The sequence below is a fragment of the Uranotaenia lowii genome, chromosome 1, assembly GCF_029784155.1.
Source record: "Uranotaenia lowii strain MFRU-FL chromosome 1, ASM2978415v1, whole genome shotgun sequence".
Lineage (NCBI taxonomy): Eukaryota > Metazoa > Arthropoda > Insecta > Diptera > Culicidae > Uranotaenia > Uranotaenia lowii.
Genome location: NC_073691.1, coordinates 97,267,858 through 97,283,845, shown reverse-complemented (window position 1 = coordinate 97,283,845; position 15,988 = coordinate 97,267,858).

Sequence of the window (15,988 nt, the reverse complement as noted above, 5' to 3'; positions counted from 1 at the left end):
TAGTGGACAAATGTGGAATAAATTTACCATAGAAATTCAGCAAACCCAAAAACGACTTCAGTTCCGTTATGTTTCTTGGAGACTTGGCTTCTCTTATAGTTTCAATTTTCTGAGGACACGGTTTTAGACCATCCTGAGTCAAAATATGACCAAGAAAAGGTAAAGACGAAACAAAAAACTTGCATTTTTTAAAGTTTACCTTAACATTTGCTTTAGTTAATCTCTCTAAAACAATATAAAGCTTCTTTTTACAGTCTTCAAAATCTACTCCTGCTATTAAAACGTCATCCAAATAGCAAAATACCATCGATAAATTTTTCAAAATTTGGTCCATTATTTTCTGGAAAATAGAGGCAGAAGATGAAGCCCCCTGAGGCAAACGATTGTAACAAAAAAGTCCTTTAATTGTATTAATTGTCATGAATTTCCTAGATTTCTTTGTCAGTAAAAGTTGCGTATATGCTCCTGCAAGATCCAACGAGCAAAACACCTTAGCTCCAGCCAAAGAAGCGAACAAATCTTGCGCTACTGGGAGTGGGTATGTATTAGGTATAATTAATTTATTAATAGATACTTTACAATCAATGACCAAACGGATGTCATTATCTTTTTTCATCACCGCAATAACAGGAGAAGCCCACTCACTGACTTCAACTGGTGTGATAACTCCCTCTTTTTCAAGAAAATCCAGGTGATCAATTACCTTTTGTCTCAAACGCAACGGAACCCCATATGCTTTTTTGAATATTGGTCTATCTTCCTTCAGAAACAACTCTGCTTTGTAACCAACTATAGGATCAGAAAAGGTTTTGTTAAATATATGTTGAAACTTACCCAAGTAACAATTTAAGTTTTTTAAGAATCTAGAAGGGCACTTTCAAACTTTGTTATAAAACAACGTTACGCTTTATAAGCTCCATTAAAACATCTATAAAACAACTATAAGTGTAAAAAGGCCCACCTACAGGAGGTTCTGAAGTTCCCATTCAAAGTACCTTATACTGCCATATGGACTTATAAGGGTTTTGCTCAAGGCTTGTTCTAGATAGTCAGTTCTTTTTGCACTGAACAAAAAACTCGTGAATTTTTTTTTTGCCGAAATAGGTTTTGAAATGGCATAGAGTAAAATAAAATAATCTGACTCAGCACCTAGCAATAAAATTCTATGTTTTTATCCAGCCAAACATTTAGGTAATACTTTAATTATTATTCTATTAAATTTCGTAATCGATTTTTTCGCTTTTCCTCATGGTAAAAGTTGGTGTGCTCCTAGTTTTATCGATTAGTTTTTGAAAAAACTGCTAAATAAAACAGGCCCCCCTGTAATATTAGGAAATAGCATAGCTAAATAAACATAATTTAATCATTAAATAACTCCGATCAATTTCAATGTCCATTTTCTAGTCCCTGATTGATAATAATTGATACGAATAACATTATTTGTAACATTTTAAAGGACATATCGCTCTATAGTGTAATATTGAGTTGAAAAAATAACATTTGAAATTTCAATAATTTCATCAGAAAATGGCGATTTATCCGAAGATCTATTTCACTTAAACAAACCATTCATAAGATCAACTATTCTGGTTGAATGTCATTATACAACCAAGAAATCTTATCGCGAACCTATTTTAGTGTTTTTGTCTTTGTAAACAGCTGTCAAAAAAAAAAAAAACAAAACAATTCCTCCCCGAAATCCGAACATTCCGTCTCCGTGGAAGGCTCTCTGTAGTTCACGATCGTAGCCAGAAAGCTTGTAATTCTACGAAAATGTTCCGCACTTCGCACATCGCAAGCGCTTGGGAGGCTGTTGCCAGCTGGAACTACTGTCGCCCAAGAGTAAAACCTAGAGTTTCAACGTTTTTGATATCCCAGGTAAATATGTTTGAATGTTTTTCATATTCATCAAATTGAACTATCGTAATTTGTACAACTTGCAGGTTCACATTAAATATGATTCCAGAGTAACAATTGATAACCTTTTGCTAACAAAAACGACCAAACCAACCAGCTGGAGAATGCTGTGGGAAAATTATAAATACGACGGAAGCAGGTAGTATACGATTAAGGACAGCTGACATGGGACAACTGCTCATGAAGGTATTCAAACTTCGGAAGCTCGAAACGATCGCAAGAAGTCATTCAGCCAGCACTAAAGGGATTCGGAAGAAACACAGCAGGGAAAGAAAATTATAAAATGCATAGTGGGAAGTGATATAGTTATTTTTTGTGTAAGGTACCTAAAATAAATTACATCTTGATGATAGAAAACATTATTTTGAGCTTTGCTTGTTTTGTATTATGCATAATGCGTTAAACATAAAGTACTCAATTCAATTGACGCGATTCACGACCGATAAATTCTACTTTTGCGAATGCGATCGATCCGGTTTTCCGGTGGATCAATCAAGTTTTCTTGCAACAGTTATTGTACGGACGATTGCTGGAATGTTGCTAGAAGGAACCATTTTCCGGTACCGACGTATCATTCGGAAAATGGTGGTGGTGAACATTCGGACTGTGTGAACGGTAATGACGGACAGAACAGTCAAATTGCTTCCGGAGGATTTATATCACGGTTCGATGAACACCGTGTACACCGTAAAATTGTTGGCAGATTTCTTATCTTAATGTTTCTTCCCAATAAACTAAACGGCTTCCACAAGCTTTTAATCGAACTCCGTTCTGCTTCTGTCTCTGGCCCGTTTGTTGCTGCATGGTTTTCGATAAAACGGAGGATTTAATAGCCTCAATGAAAGCGAAACTAAGTGAATATTTTTGTACGTCGCCTCTATTGTAAACACAGCTTGTTTTGAATTTGATTGGATCTGACATTTCAGATGACATTCTTCGTAGGTTTTTTTCAGAGCCTCTTTGACTTGTTCGAGCAAATATGTTTTGTGGTTTTAATATTGCTTTGTAGCGACCTTCAAAACCGCTGTGGGGACAAGTGGAAAAATAATCTAGAACTTTGATTGAGGTTTTTTAAGGAGGTTTAATAATGGTTTTGTAGATATCCTGAGGATGGTTTATATAATGGTCTGCTGAAAGTATACTTCACAGCAATCTATGCCTACCCAAACCCTTTAAAAAACCTGCTTTATTTTTTATAAAACCTTGCAGTATTTAAAATGTTGCTTGGGTTACACTTGATATCTTCCACCACCTCATCAAGCCTATTGGTAGATATCTGGTTGACTGAAGACAAATTAAAAGTGGTTCTCCAACCTGAGAAGAAAGCATCCAGCCATTTGCGGCCAAAAAGAGGAGTAATTCTGCGTAAGTTTTGATTATTTCTCAACACCACCAGCTCTAAGTATTTTTTTCCAAGACCTTTCATGAAGACTTCCACCTTTACCATACCTAAAACTTCAAGTTTGGTACCATCAACAACGACTAGATGGTTTTTGTATGGCGAAAGGTACAAATGATTCAAATTACTCTTGAAATCGTTCTCATCCATTACCGACACAGCCGAACCGCTATCGATCTCCATGCGGAAAAAACGACCTTCAATCAGTACCTCCACCATGCAAGGTTTACTAATATGATTTATGGTAGAAATCTGCATACAGGTTTCCTCATCCGACTCCGATTCACTGGTTTTTACTTCCTCTCGTAGCTTTTTGAAATAATCCGTGCTGCTCGACGTTTGGGCAACTGGGCTCGATACAAAGTTGACGCGTAAATTTCTTTTTTTATTTCTTAATTCAAAACAATACTTTTTAGTATGTCCAGTTTTGTTGCAATAAGTACAATAAAACGACCGTCGACCACCGGAAACCGAACGACTTCTGCTTCGACTGTGACTGTTGCGGAAATTACGATATCTATTTTCAGGCATTCTAACATCGCGATTTCTCGATCGGTGCTCAGATTTAAAAACGTTTCTTTCTTTGGTATCGACGTTAGCTACAACTGTTAATCGCCGGTCATTTATCTCACGAGCTCTAATTCCTGCACTTTCAGTATTGACAATAATTTTTTCCACTCTCGCTAGAGTTAAATCTTCAAGTTCTAACAGTTTTTGTTGAACATCTTTGTCAAAAACTCCCATAACCAATTTATCCCGAATCGCGGTGTCTTTAAAATCCCCAAAAGCACAACTTTCCGCTTGCAGCTTCACATTCAGGATGAAATCCTCCGCCTTCTGACTTTCCTCTTGAGCCATATTGTAAAATTCCCGAATACGAAAATATTGTAACACAACCGTTCCTGTTGTAGTTATAAAACGATTAGAGACAGTGTAAAAAAACGTTTAGAAAATGATACCTGAAACCATAAGAAACATTGCACTTATCTTGAATTACAAAACGACGGTCTGTTGAATATGGCGTTAAGTTATGTTACTGTTTAAAACTATTAAAACTTGTATATGGAGACACTGTTCTAGGAACCGTTAGGGTATGGTTTATAAAACGCTTATGAATAACGTTTTCAGGGCATTGAACTGTTTCTAGAAAGAGCACGAAACATTTACAGTAATGGTTTTGTAACGATCCGACACAGTGTTGTTCCAACGTTATTCATACTTTTCTCTGAACCGTGCGCGAAAAAAGCACGCACACATGCTTAAATTTTTTGTTTACTTTCAGCTGAATGGAAACACAGAACTTAAGATTTCAAAAATAATACCTTTATTGATTTCTTTATTTTTACTCTATAACTCCTAATATCACACAATTATCACATTCACATCACACATCGTTTTACCAGTGGTTATACCCTCGTCCTGGAACGGCAATTGGCAGCGTATTATCGCTGACCGCTTCCGGCAGGAGAAATGAGTCCATCTAATTGCAAGGTTGGCAAGGGGCTTGAGGGTGTGTTCTGCACACGTTTTGGAACGCCGTAACAGGGACACCGCCAATGGAGCTTGTCGTATTTGATGACCGACAGTAGTGTATACTGAGATGCATTCGTTTTCCCCCAGCGGGGCCAAATCTTTTCAGCCATTTCTTCCCGTGAAGCGACAAATTATCTGGAAATCAAATACGGTGAAAAAATACGAAAAGTTATGAAAATTCATAAAAAACTTACGTGATGTTTATTGAAATTAATGTTTCGCTGTTTATTACTAAAAATGGGAATACTTTATCCCAGAAAATTATGAAAAACACGCAGTGTAAGATGGCTGATACAAATCTGGCGAAGCGAAATTTTCGACTCTGGGCAGTGGTGCCGAGCGTATCGATTTTCCTAAATCTTTGATGAACTTAGTAGACTTTTCCAAATATTTTCATACATTTAAAAAAAACTTGATCTATTCTTTTATGCAAAATCTTATCAAATGAGGAGTGGAAGCAAAAAAATTATCACTTATTGTCAAAAAGAGATACTGATAGGTAAGCCTAATGGTCATGTTTTTTTTTTATTTATAAATGGAGGTGTTTGAAAAACTATAGTTGGCATCGTGGTAATTTATTAACGAATGTGAATAAATTCAATGCGTTATTTGGTAGTTCTTGCAAACAACTTAAAAACAAGATGGCTGAGTAACACATTTATAAAAACAGCATCTTTGAGAGTCCGAGCTTAACACCTTTAGAATGCTTAGTACGCATTTTATTCATACAATAATGAATATGGTGTTGTGTAATTAAATCATCAACCTTTGTTCTATGTGATGTAATATGTAGCTTCCGAAATCAATTATTTTCGTTGAAACTTCTCTATACAGAGTCGTAGGAAAATTGAAAGATATTTTCATAAATGTGTACTGATTTCTAGCTAAACCATTTGGCATCTCTGGCCGGTGTTCTTTTCATTTTTGACGTGCGAATGACAGAAGAAAAGAACGGTAGAGGATAATGGTTGGCAATCATTTTAACGATTAAAGATAAATTGAAGGAAATCATCAATACCATTCTATCACCTTTTCTGATACCATCACTTTTCCACAGGAACGTTTATGTTTCGTTCTTTTCGATTTCGATGTATAGTTTAATAGAACAGCTGCGTTTACAGATACAGTCACTATTTCTGAAGCCGTAGATGTATCGTTAAGACTTTTTAAGCTATAGTTTTTTAGTATGCGGGTTTGTATCTTTGGAACATATCAGTTTCAACTTTATCGAAACGTCTTTTTAATGAGGTTATGATGTCTTCGTAAGTTTGATTTGATAAATCCTGACCTGGATGAAGCAATTTTAATTCGCTATAAGTTTCTTGCCCACACATTGCCAAAAAATAAGTTTTGCGATCAACTTCCGCAATTTTATTACAACGAAAAACCCATTCCATTTGTTCAACATATTGCGCGAACGAAATGGAATTGGGAATGAAAGGGTCAATGTTGCCGATGAGTGGCATTTTGGCAAAAAAAAAATCAATACAACAATGCAAAAGTACTTGAAAAACAATCCAATTGTTTTTACGCAAAATTTAATGGAATGCACTCTTCGAAACAAAAAAAAATTAAAAAACGTACCTTTGTTTGATGAAGCCCAGCCAAAATCCGACCGAGGCTAACCCAAGCAAACTTATCCGGCAAAAAAAACCAAGTCCAAAGGCACAACAGCAACCTCCACAGCACAGCAACAGCGGTAACCCGACGATGGTCCAACTCGCAGCAACAACAGCAACAATCTTGGTTCCAGCAGATGCCTTCTTTTTCGTTCCGCCCGGAAGAAAAAGGCACACAACGGTTATTATCTTTACCGGAAGCCACAAACAGACCGTGGCTCGGCTTTTTGTTTGTTCCTCCGTGAAAAAAAAACACGTGTTTCCAAAATGTCTTGCACGGGAAACAAAAACGGGAAAAATATAAGGCAAAACACACCACAGCAATATATTGCCGGCAGCGCCTTCAATTCCGCACTTAGAACAAAAGAAATCACTTTAAATTAAAAACTTAGAGGAATTTTCCTCGTCGCCACTAAAGGTTTCGGACAGCGATGGAAAAGGCGTCTTGTCTGGTGTAGAGCGGAAATCCAAAGAGACCGATTTTTATTTTTATTTTTCGTACGTCAATTTCATTTGACGTTTTGGTTGACGTTAATCGAGATGGATTCTCCAATGTTTATTACACGCTGATTTTTTTAACTCAAATTCGAGGTGGATTCTACAAGGAGAAGTCAGGTCCATGCAATGTTCTCCGCCGCAAATGCAATACGCACCTGTGAGCGCGAGACAACAACCGTTAATGCCAGCTATGAATGAACAAAATGAAGCTGGAAGAACTACGATGAATTATAACGCGTCGACCGCGATCAATCTGACATCCCACGCAAACGCGCAACCCACCGGTGATTGTCCCGCATCGAGGATTCCCATCAATGCTCGACCAATCAACCCGATTCCGACTCCTTTATCTCTCAATGTTCACCATAGTGAATTACGCGACCCTCATAGATACGAAATAGAAAATAATTACGCGCGAGTTCGATCATCCAGTCAGCTTCCGGTGTCGAAATGGCATCTGGATAAATATTCAGGGACCGATCAAGGTCTGAAATTAAATGAGTTTCTCATGTTGGTTACCCAATTAGCATTATCAGAGAGAATAAGAGAAGACGAGTTATTCGATTCCGCGTTTCATCTTTTCTCAGGTCCAGCCCTCAATTGGTATATGACCATGCGAGCGGCTGGGCGTTTATATAGCTGGTCACATCTTGTGGATGAGCTTAAAAGGGCCTTTGTACACCCGGAACTGGACTCGCTGGTTCGTACCAGGATTTATCAACGCCGGCAGCAGCGTAATGAGACATTCCAAGATTTTTATTATGACATGGAGGGAATGTTTCGGTCTATGAACAACCCTTTTTCGGACGCTGAAAAGCTGGACGTACTAAAACGTAATATGAGGGGTGATTACAAAAAGCAATTGTTATGGAAAACTACCGATAGTTTACTAGAACTTCTGGATGCGGGTCATAAAATCGATGCCTCTAACTTTTCTTTATATGCTAAAGTGTTCGGCAACGAAAAGTCGACAAATGTAGTAACAGAAAATAAAAATCAAAATTGGACTAATAGGAATCCGGCAAGCCGACAGATGAATAAGGGATCTGGCAAATGGCAGGATAAACCCAAGGAGGCAAAATATCAACCAAAAGCCGATCAGTATGTAAAGAATCGCAGGGAGGAAAAGAAAAAGGTACTAAATCCCGAAGATGACCCCCAGGAAGCAGGACCCTCGAACCCGCCACGCACTTTAGAATGGTTGATTGCATCGCATCAGCCTCCGAGCCAAAAAGAATGTTTAAATTGTAGGCAGACTAATCATTCGTTGGAACAATGTAAAAATTATAGAGGTTCCATATGTTTAATTTGTGGTTTTAAGGGGTTCGAAACTTATAATTGCCCATACTGTAGAAAAAACGGTCGGCAGGCAACCGAAAGTCGCCGGCTGCCGAACCAAGACGCGTAAACCCATTTCCCACAGATGCCACGCTTTCAGACTTTTGGGAAATCGTTCCCGAGTTGTTTTATGAACAACAAGTCTCTGAAACTTTACTCATCTCATTATCTAAATTCGACGACAATCGCCCATATGCGTCTGTCAAGATATACGGCTTTCCTATCCAAGGACTGCTGGACTCTGGAAGCCAACTAACTCTGATAAACAAGAGAATATATACCAAATTCTCGAATCATAGACTCCAACCTTTGACCAAGCCAATAATTGTTCGGTCAGCCAATGGAACCAATTTGACAGTTTTGGGGCAATTGGATATTCCATATAATTTTGCGGGTCAAGTTAGGATAGTTCAAACCCTGGTGATTAAGGATCTCTCTGTCCTCTGCATCCTCGGCATGGATTTTTGGGAAAAATTCAACATTTGGCCTAAAATTCAAGGATGCAATGTCATTCAAACATGCGCTGAACTCGTAAAACTACCGGAAGACACCGCATTGTCCCCAAGAACTGGAAAATATTAAGAACATGTTTAAGGTAGCTGACCCCGACAACCTCCCATACACAAATTTAGTCGAACATCAAATTGTAATTGCGGACGAATGGAGGGGAAAGCCCCCAGTCCGCCAATATCCGTATACGCTTTCTCCGAAGGTCCGAGAAAAAGTGGCAGCGGAGCTGAAACGCATGCTCAAAGCAGGGATTATAGAAAGGGCCAGTTCGGATTGGTGTTCAAATGTCGTCCCAGTGATAAAACCATCAGGAAAAATAAGACTTTGTTTGGACGCCCGAAAAATAAACGAACGAACCGTGCGTGATGCCTATCCGTTGCCACATCCGGGTCGCATTCTGGGTCAGCTACCCAGAGCCCGGTATCTGAGCACCATAGACTTGTCAGAGGCCTTTCTCCAAATTCCCTTGGAAAAGACCTCTCGACGATATACAGCCTTTAGTGTTCAGGGCCTCGGGATGTTCCAATTCCGTAGGCTTTGTTTCGGTCTGGTTAACAGTGCAGGGGAATTAGCTAGGTTGACGGATCGGATACTTGGTCATGGGGAATTGGAACCGAACGTCTTCGTATACATTGATGATATCATCATCGTATCGGAGACGTTTGAGGAGCACACACGGCTTCTTCGAGAATTAGCATCTAGATTGGTCAAGGCCAATTTGGCTATAAACCTTCAGAAATCGAAGTTTGGAGTTCCAGAGTTGTCATTCCTAGGGTATTTGCTGTCTACTAGCGGGCTTCGTGCGGATCCGGAGAAGATTCGAGCGATAATGGACTATGAACGACCAAATACTATTACGAAGCTTCGCCGATTCCTAGGAATGACGAATTACTATCGTCGTTTTATAGCCGACTTCAGTGGCGTCACAGCACCTCTGTCAGATTTGCTGAAAACCAAGTCGAAGATCCTGGGATGGACTGACGAAGCGGAAGTAGCCTTCAAAAGGATAAAAGAAAAGCTCATTTCGAGTCCAATCCTTACATGTCCAGACTTTGGCTTGGAATTTCAGATCCAAACAGATGCTAGCGACGTCGCCGTGGCAGGCATACTAACGCAGGTTCAAGAAGGATACGAGCGAGTTATCGCCTATTTCTCGCACAAGCTAACAACCGCCCAAAAAACTTATCACGCTTGTGAAAAGGAAGCGTTAGCGGCTTTGCTTTCCATTGAGGCATTTCGAGGGTATATCGAGGGGTCCCACTTTACTCTAATAACGGATTCCTCGGCCCTCACCCACTTGATGACGGCGAAATGGAAAACGGCTTCACGATGCAGCAGATGGTGCCTCCAGCTGCAACAACATAACATGACCATAATACATCGGAAAGGGAAGAACAACACGGTCCCCGACGCCCTATCACGCAGCGTATCGGCAATCGAGAAAGAGAAAGTTCAAGAATGGTACGACGAAATTCTTCGAAATGTCATCGACCACCCGGATGATCACGTAGATTATCGTTGTGAAGATGGTGCGCTTTTCAAATTTGTCGAAAGCAAGGAACCCCACGACACACGTTTCGACTGGAAAAGGGTACCTAGTCCGATGGAACGATTGCAAATCATCCAGGAGGGTCATGACAATTCAATGCATCTTGGCTTCGAAAAGACGTTATCTAGGATCCGTAAAAACTACTTTTGGCCACGCATGACGACTGAAATCAGAGAGTATGTTTTGAGATGTTCAACGTGTAAGGAATCCAAAGCGCCGAACACCGCCCTCGCGCCAGTGATGGGAGAGCGGAAATTGACCAAATACCCCTGGCAAATGATCGCTCTGGATTTTATAGGTCCCCTACCGCGTAGCAAGAAACAAAACCAGTACATAATGTCTGTCATCGATCTACACACCAAATGGATAATGTTATTTGCATTCCGGAAAATCGAGAGTTCGAAATTTTGCGACATATTGCGCGACCAATGGTTTTTCAGGAACTCGGTGCCGCAAGTACACAGCAAAAAATTTCTAAAAGTATACGGAATCTAAAATGAGAGGGATCTATTTTTTCCACAGTGTAATTGTGGAAAGATGTAATTTTACACCCTTTTTGATTTATATTTAATAGATTTTAATGAAAAAGTGTAAAATTGAGCTCTTTTGGTATAAATTTATACTCCCTGATCGAAAAATATTTTTTTTAATTTAAATTTACATCTCAAACAATGTAAAGTATGACAGATCAACTGTTTTTCTTTTTTTTTCGCAGACTAAGTTCAATCATTTTGAAACGCGATGGTATTTTATAGAACGAACAGCAAAGTTAGAAGCAGTTCGCGATGTTTAACGGATCAATGCAAGCCAGAGCAAATCGATGCCCAAGAAGGCAAACCACACAGGATCCCGATTAGGTAAATATATGAAGTGAAATTTCAAGCAATAAACGGGAGATATTGAAAATGAGTTTCTCTTCTTTCTTTGCAGTGACGAGGATCCGGAACCATGATTGTTCGGAACAAAATTTGATACTGGTGACGATGACTGTTAAAATATGATCAGGATTCATTATTGTCATCTTCGAGTTCAATAAAGTACCTGCCTGGCGCTGATCTTGGTGATGATTGTAGGTGAATTTTTAAAATTTACTTTTGTACTGTTAAGTTAAAATAAATTGTTCATAAAATTTATCACTGTTTTTAATAGCATATGAAACATCCAAAACCGGGATATTTAACGAAAATTGAAAACATCCAGAACAAAACTTCAAAAAATTTACATCGTTGTTTATTTTTACACGACAATAAGCCGATCCATTTTCGTGCAGTGTTTTCGATCTAAATTTACACGCCTCAATAGAATTTTAGATCAAAAACGATGTTCCGTTTTCGTGCATCGTTTTCGATCTAAAATTACACTAATTTTTCTTGCTGTGTAGTTATAACAGATAACGCGAGCTATTTCTTATCCCGAGAATTCCGAACACTTCTCAATAGGTTCGACATCCGGCATTGGCTTAACGCAAAATACCACTCACAGGCAAACCCTGTGGAGAGGGTGAACCGTACAGTAAATGCGGCGATACGAACATACGCCCGGCAAGATCAGAAGCTCTGGGACACTAGGCTATCGGAAATTGAGACGATAATTAACTCTACTCAGCACACATCCACCGAATTAACCCCATACTTCGCGACGCACGGATATGAAATGATCCTAAAGGGATCGGAGTATGAATTATCCGCAAATAGTGACCCTGAAATGAACAATAATCAAAGTGTACAGCAGGAAGAATTATTTGAAAAAATCAACCTATTGATTCGACGAAATCTTCAAAAAGCGCAGGAAGAAGGAAAGAAACGGTATGAGCTTCGACACAGGAAGTATGCGAAGCCCTTTGAAGTTGGAAACATGGTTTATAGGCGCAATATGAAGCCCTCAAACGCACTAGAGAATTACAACGCGAAATATGGTCCACAATATCTTCCAGCCGTAGTCACAAAAAGGAAAGGTGCATCTTCTTATCAATTATCGGATCTCGATGGAAAAGACCTCGGAATTTGGCCTGCAGATCTTCTCAAGTCTGCTTAGTCCTTTTCGTTAGGTTGGCAAATAATAGCACCGGCAGATCAGTCGAGTAGCACTTAATTCACATTGCATAACGATCAAATTGTCAGAAGTTAGGTAAGAATGCATATTCAATTAGGTTGGCGTTGATCTCGAAAGTCATTCTGTAGGTTGTTATGAGAAGATTAATAGCGAATCACAAAAAAAAATTAATAATAAGGAATACCATAGACTGCTCATTTCGAGGCCTAGGGAACTTCTGGTTCGTTCAACTTTCAAATTGTCATCAAGCAAATAAGACAAGAACAAAATGAGAAGAAAATTCGCGCAGTTTCGTGCTAGATTGCAGTACAACTGATTTTTTTTTGAAGAACCCCTGGTTTAGTTCGAAAACGATATATTTTGGAATTAAAATTCAAATCGAACGTTTTCTTTGAAGTTTCTTTTAAAACCTAAATAAGAGAATAGTTATGATACGCCAGATGGATGAGAATGAATAATAATTTCGTCGAGAAATTAATCTATAACATAGATCTCACCTATCGAATTAAGTCCGGCCAAATTATAAAGTGCACTTGGAAAAAAAAGGTAGTGAGTTGCCTAACCTTGAACTTGGTGAAGCGTATGGCTCCCAAATCGATTAGAAATTAGTTAAAATTAGGATAGTAAATAGCAACAGGGAATGAATGAGAATAGTATGACTGAGAATATGAACGAAATTGGGCCCAATAATTGAGAATTGAATGAATGAATTGCTTACTTACTTAACTGAATTAATTGAATTTAATAATATATCACTAGTTATTTTTTTAAACATAAGCCATTAAACATAAAAGTATTAAGCCGATAGTAATAGTAGAAAAACTTCATTTAGTCAAGCAGTTGAAAATGTATATAGAAATATTTAACAGTTTCCGTGAACAAAGGATCCGGACTGAGACCACGACATGGAATGAAAGTTTCAAAGAAGAAGGTCAACCAATTACGAGATAAAAAAATTACCTTGTAATTTTTTTTTCATAGGGAGGAGGATAATTGTTACCGTTGGTAACAATCCTTTGATTAGAATTTGTGTACCCTTCCCGAGTATATTCATATAGTTAGATTAGGAACAATAAAATTAAAATGATATAAAGTTAGATAATAGTTTAGATGTATATTTGTAAAAGGCTCAGTAAATATAGTAGGGACAAAATTGTGAAAAAAGTTGTGTTGTCTGTTAGATCAGAAAAAAGTAGGGTGGTTTCACGTTCTTCTGTCACACACGGATGGTAACCTGGCCGGTGTGCTCGAGGGCGCGATGCCCGAAAGCACGTCCAACCGGTCCGGCGATTTGATGCGGGCGTCTTCCGTGGCCCGAGAGTGACAATCGAACGTGCCACTATGTCCATGGTCACCCTATCATCCCATCCTTACCCAACTTTTGATAGTGGCCCAACGATAAGTTGACACGTCATTGTTGGGCCATTATCGAATTGTCATCGAAGTTTCCGGAAACAGCGAGAGAGGATAGGAATGATTTGTGCGAAGAGAGGAAAAAGCAAGAGAGTGAAGAAAGAGCGGATCGCGAAAAAAAAAAGAGGCAAAAAGATTCGAGACTGCGAGCGAGAGATTCGGTGTAGGGACACGGACAAGTGCGGTGCGTCTTTTCGATTCCTCAAAACGAGGCGAACCAATAAGTGAGGACCGCGTGTGAAAGTGGCGAGGCTGGGCAACCTGGTTAAGCCCGATAAATTGAAAAACCCAAGGATCCGGGGGCTAGGTTGGTTTTCCAAACCATCCGACCGAGTCGCCGATCCAGCCATCCGGCTAACCGGGTTAGCAGACTAGACCGCTCAACCTAAACGCCGAATTAACATCCATCTATTCCGCTGCGAAAGTCGGCCACGTGTCCGGGAGGAATATTCAGCTTAAGTGGTAAAGGCGTACGGGTCGGTTGACAAAATAATCCGGCTCCCGTCAAAAATCTACAACTCGTCCGAATTTGTCCGGCCAAGCAACCACCAGGAAACCACGTGGGTCCGAAAGAGCCATCCAAACTCATCCGTATCTGTCCCTACCCAGACTAGATTCGTTGGGCCGAGCATCCGATCGGCCAGGGAAGCCTGCCAACCAAGTAACCCAGCGAAGCCGTCAATCAAATCCGCTGGGTCGTACTGATTATCCGGTAAAGCCACTAAAGTCGCCGATTCCTGCCATTCCTCCGAATTGGGCGACGCAGTACTTGGCTTAATCCGTTCTCCAGGCCGTCGAACCGGACCAAACGTCCAGCGTAGCGGGTCACCGGGTCTATCGGAGTATCGGGTCTTCTACAACCGACAAGCCGAACCAACAAACCATCTTGGCCACCCGTCCCACCAAGCCACCTGGGACCGGAGGTCGAATGCGGTCGTTTTGGCCCGGGGAAACAAACAAGGTCCAAACATCCGTTGCCGATAAAAAAAAAAAGGACTAAGGTAACCAATGCTCCCTTCAACCAACTTTCTTCAACCAACCATCCTCGACCTACTCTCTACTACCAACCATCTTCAATCAACCATCTTCAATCAACCATCTTCAACCAACCATCTACCACCAACCACACTCGATCCATCTTCTACAACCATCTTCAATCAACCCCGAAGCTTTACCATCCCGTAACATGCAGCACGGCCGCACCGGTTCCCTTCCCACTATATGTTTATGTGTCTAAAAATAATGTAAAATAAAATCAAAAATAACAAAATTTTCACATCTTTTCCCTTTTGAGCCGATATACCTCGGAAGGGTGCTCTTCCACTTATATTAATTTCTTCTTCCTCTCAATGGCTATGGGTGAGTCATGCCTAAGCTAGCCGACTCTGGGATTACGCAACGTCTGGGCTAGCCGTACGTAATACATTCCGGAGATCAGTGTTCCGAATATAACTCAATTCTCATGAGAGACACTGAAGCGTTTTCAACAGCGAAAGCAAAACCTAAATTGTCGGTTGGTTTATCTCCCAGTGGGGCAAAGATTGTGTTCGACAGCGCTGCTCCGAGAATCAAAGAAATAAAATTTGAAAGAGAGACGTTTCTTCTCCAGTTGGAATTCTCAACTGAGTGAGGAGCTACCTGCTTTTCAGTTTCTTTTTTCAGTCAATAACTTTTCTTGCTCAATCACTCACTCACTCACTCGTTTACTGATCGATGATCGAATGCTGTCTGCCTGATACATCTTGCTTTGTTGTTGCTGTTGTTGGGGAGGATTAAAATAGTCATTCAAACACGCAGGCAGTACGTATGAACATATGTTTCTGCCGCTTTGCCAGAAAGTACGCAGGCAGTATGAACCGATGCAAGGCCGCATTGATTGAGTTTGAGTGAGTGAGTGAGTGGATTTTCGAATTGGATCTTGTATCAGTCAGTGTCTCAATCACTTCTGATACACCAGGTAGTGAGCTTGAGAGATCGACTTAGATGCGAGTCCGCTCTCGCTTTTGAATCTTGTTTACATTGACTTCGCATTGTCGCTCTGCCGATTCTCTAGGGAACAACAGGCAGCAGCAATCGGCTTTGAATGTTTCCAACTAGAAACCTATCATGAGCGTTTCTTCCGAGTGATTTTCGGAAGACTGCCGGAGATAGCAATAACAT